Source organism: Paramormyrops kingsleyae, unplaced genomic scaffold (genome assembly GCF_048594095.1).
Source record: "Paramormyrops kingsleyae isolate MSU_618 unplaced genomic scaffold, PKINGS_0.4 ups29, whole genome shotgun sequence".
NCBI classification, from domain to species: Eukaryota; Metazoa; Chordata; class Actinopteri; order Osteoglossiformes; family Mormyridae; genus Paramormyrops; species Paramormyrops kingsleyae.
In genome coordinates, this window is record NW_027325967.1 from 1062046 (window position 1) to 1066674 (window position 4629).

The following is a 4629-nucleotide window of genomic DNA, read 5'->3' on the forward strand; positions in this document are numbered from 1 at the left end:
GTTCATTTCAGCTCTCCTAATCTGACATAAACCACACTCACAAACACTTTTGGGTTACTGTGTCACCGGGAAGGGATGGACTCCAGTCGGGATGGGTTTCCAGCATTTCCTATCCTGGCTGTTCTCTTTAGGGACAAACACAGGAATGGAGTCTAGTGATCACACCGGAACTTGACTTACCTGAACGGAGATGTATGGAGCAGACTCTCATATGCGCAGGGATGCTCTGGAATGCAAGGTCTTTACTACCCACCGCTATAAGCTACGCCATCCGACGCCATTTCTTCAACTCATCCACTTTTGCTCTTGTCTTTTCCAATCCAGAAAAGAGAAGAAACGTATACCGGTCCTGAAGACCGAAGAGAGACCCGAGTCGATATGGGGCTGCCGCTTAGCGGGTCGCCGTTAGCCGGGCCTCCGTGACGCCCCCGCGCAGAGTAGAATGCCCAGGGGCGTCGCAGTCACCGGCGTCCTCCCTGTCCTCTCAAAAAACAGCAATCATTTAAACAAACATGAGGGAAAATTCAAAAGGCAAAGATGAAGTCATGCCTTACCTCAGCACAGCTGCCCACCGCACAAACGACAGCGTGTCACCTTACTTTAAAAAAAAAGAAAAAAGGCGGGAAATTGGGGCCGCGCACGGACAGGGCCCCTCCCTCACACCACATGCGGCTAATTAGTTGGCCATCCAGAGGCACTCAGTCTATTAGTCACCCATTCAGTCAGTCAGTTCTGCCTTTCAACAACAGGGGGCAGTAGAGGTGCACCGTTCCCGGAAGCACTGCAATACCGGGTCGATGCCTGGAGCAGATGGGGCAAGCCCCACTTCCGGCTCCCTGTTCCAAAAATCCGTTTAATATGTGGTCCCCTCCATGGGGGACGTATCAAAATAACCTTTTCATACCAAAACAAAATGTAAATCAGCTCAAATACATGAATAATAAATATTATGCTTGTACTACTTACATTAACACATAATCACAATCTATAAGGCTGAAACATTCCCACACTATGCAAATCATGCCAACACAGTACAATAAGACTTTCAAAGATAATATTACCCACACACTCACAGAGTGAAACTCTCCGACACAAGAAAAAAAACATAACTGATAACATCGGGCTGATATGGTAATAATTAAAATGTTAACAACTAAAATGATTTTTAACGATTAAAAAACGTCTGTGAGCCCACCAATAAGCGCACAAAACGAACTCTATTAGAATCAATGATCCTTAATGTTACCTGTAAGCTACAGTTGGTTGAAGGCTCATTATCATTACCCCAGTTCCCAATAGCGTAATTCGCGTTTTCTTTTAAAGCAACATTTCATAGCAAACTACTTAAATAAACAGGTCATTGAAAGATCAGAATTTAAGCCTTACCGTTCTATCCCAGGACTCTTCCAAAACTTCTGGCTGTCGCCCTGCACAAGGCAGCATGGGTCACGTGTTCCACAGCAACAATAACACTGGGCTGCCCACAGACGTGCCTGTCTGAAAATCGGCGTAGTGCACTCGGATATCGGCCGATGCGGATACATTAAAAAATGCTAAATATCGGCCCGATATATCGGTCGACCTCTAGTTGATAGACTTGTATTCTTAGCTAAAAACCTTGAGTTAGCAAAGCAAATAAAAAAATATATATTTAAGTTATGTTATGAACCAATCAGGGGGGTTGGTGTTGCAAAGCTGCTGTTTAAATGTGTTCAGCTTTTCTGTTTACAGGAATATGTTCTCTAATCTGTTTAGAAGATTTAATACAAAATATCTAAAAATTTTATTTCATTTTGTTTATTTCATATATTTAGCCATGATTATGATGACCAACACCAACACTGTTTTACTTTGGCACTTTGGCTAAGAAAAGTTGACTTAAAAGATTGTGAACCAAAATGCTTATAAGTTGTTTTATAAAAAATATATTTATTTTAAGTTATATTGTTGTAAATCAATCAGGGGGGTTGGTGTAAAGCTGCTGTTTTATTTAAAAATGTGTTCTGCTTTTGTGTTTACAGAAATGTTCGAATTTTGGAATAAAATATTAAGTAACCTTTTTGTCACTTGTAATGAAGCTTGCTTATTAGTGAAATTATTAATATGTAATTATTGGTAATTATTGACTTTAGCCTGGATTGATGGCTCTCAATATCGCAATATATATCGTTTGGAAAAAAATATCGCAATGTAATTTTTTTCCAATATCGTGCAGCCCTACTCTGCACAAGGGTCGGGCTAAAACGGCATCATACACCTTCCCAAAACACATAAAATCAGTAAGCTTGGGAATGAAATAGGTTAATCGCACAATAAACAGCACAACAGATCAAATAAAATGCTAATAAATGTTAATAATGTTAATATTGATGAATAAGTGCTACAGTGATCAACCAAAACAGTGCTCAATAAAATCTTTACGTGCCATTAAATAAAATCCATACCAAATAAAACACACACACAGAAAAACAAAGCACACTTACCTAAAACCCGAAGTGTCCTCTGTGTGCTTCAGGAAAGTGCATCACGTGAACCCTGTAGGATGGAGTGTCACCACCTAGACGTACCGGGGCAGCTTTCGCCTAGGATCAAGGCAGTTGGATGGATGTCAACTTACCTCTGGGGGTAGGTCGTTTAGATAGATGGCTGCTTCCTTCTGGGGGCTGGGGGTTTGGGTGAATGTCAGCTTACTTCTGTGATCAGGGTCTTTGGGTGGAAGTGAGCTTACCTCTGGGGTCAGGGGGTTGAGTTGAAAGCAGCTTGCCTCTGGGGTTGGAACATTTGGGTGGATGTGATCTTACATGAGGGGCCTGCATTTTTGGGTGGACAGCAGTTTGCCTCTGAGATCGTCTGCAGCCGCCCCCCCAACTTTCACAGCCAGGACCCCCTCCCTTCCCTAAGGTAGAATAATTCAGACATCCCAGCCTGCAAAAACTCAGTTCAGTGAGGTGCCCCCAACCGCCCGACAAGGAGTGAGATGTAACTCCAACAAACTTGATTTCACAGTTTAATTTCTTCATTAATTTCCTCTAGTCAGCGCACTAAATTATGAAGGTCAATATTATGTATTATTTTGACAATAATATAAGTAGATTATTTTACCATTTATGCAAATTCCTTAATTATATTCCATTGCTACGTTACAAAAGTCTTCAAGGAGTCTTTCATGACAGCACTGGCAACTAACCAAGTGTCTAACTAGTGTAGACCTGAATAATACAGCACATGAAATGACACTTGTTAAACTCACCTCAACATGCATTTTACAGTCGTTTAAACCGTCATGAGCAATGCTGAAATCACTGTTGCTAACAGTACAGCACGCAACACTGTCATTATTTTCATCCTTATTAAACATGGATACACTTTCTGAAGTGAAATGCGTTTTATACTTCTGTTTTTTGGGGCACTCTCCGTCTGTCATGATGCTCCACTGAACCGATAACTTCGGTCCTCGAGAAGTTAAATAGAAGCCCGCCCACATTTAAATCTGATTGGCTTATTTTGCTAAGTAAACCAATCAGGATGCTGTCTGTCTAGCACGGGCTACAGGCACACACGCAGGGATCAACACATATATGCACGTTCTCTCTTTCTCTCTCTCTCTCGCTCATTCTGTCGTACGCGCGGGTCTCTCGAGTGCGCGATGTACACACTACTGTCTCGCATGCATGCTCTTGTTTACTTCCTCTTCTTTCCGGGATATTTTATTCAATTTGCGGGTATCAGGGAGTCGAAATTGTGCAGGGTTATATAAGTACTGTGAAGCTGTCGTTATCCAGTTAAATGTTTAAAAATATGTATTATTTTATCATATTTTATGTATACTTTAAGCTTATTCACAGGTCTCTCCTGCATTCATCTTACCGTCCGTCCATGCCTACTTCAATGTAAAATCAGACAGATTGCTTAACTTGCAGCTGTCCAATTACGCGTACATATTTTATTGCTGCAGATAATTATTAAATTAAGGTAGGTAATACAACGCTGAAGGTTAGATGTATAGTACGATTACATATGTACAACATGTGGTCATTTCAGTCAGACAAACGTTTAAAATGGAAAACCAGCTTTCCGTTTTTACCGGCAATTTCCATAGCACGTCTTAGTCGAAGTACTACACTGCCATCTATTGGACAAGTCAGGTTACTGAATCGTGAAATGTGTCTGTACTAAAATGGATAATATCTTCAGTCATGTTTTCTTTTAGGACCACTACAAGAGGATTATCAGTATGAAGGTTTATCAATAAAAATAATTTATTAAACTAAATATTACAGGGCTCTCCCTGAAAATAAGACGCTCTTAGCTTCCAAAGGCAAGGACACATTCTAGTGATTTTCCAGGAGACTGGACCTAACTAACCTGGGGCCTTATTAAAAAAAACAATCAATCAATTCATGTTGAAGCTCACAAGGTGTGGAGAACAAGAAACACAAGTAAGGGAGAAAGGCAAGGTGCAAAGCATACACAAGCAGTGTAACGACATATCAGTTACAATGTATGATTAAAAATACATCATTTCTCACAGTATGAATAGTGGCCCGTTGCTCCTACTATAGCCTCACGCCTCCAGGGTCATGGGTTCAATCTGCACCCCTGCTGTAATAAACAGTGACATTATTACAG

The 4629-nt window shown here is 40.9% G+C and overlaps 1 pseudogene; it reads right to left on the reverse strand.

Moving 5' to 3' along the window:
* Positions 1–756: 756 nt before the first annotated feature.
* On the reverse strand, positions 757–1003 carry LOC140584039 (U2 spliceosomal RNA; annotated as a pseudogene).
* Between the last annotated feature and the right edge of the window lie 3626 nt (positions 1004–4629).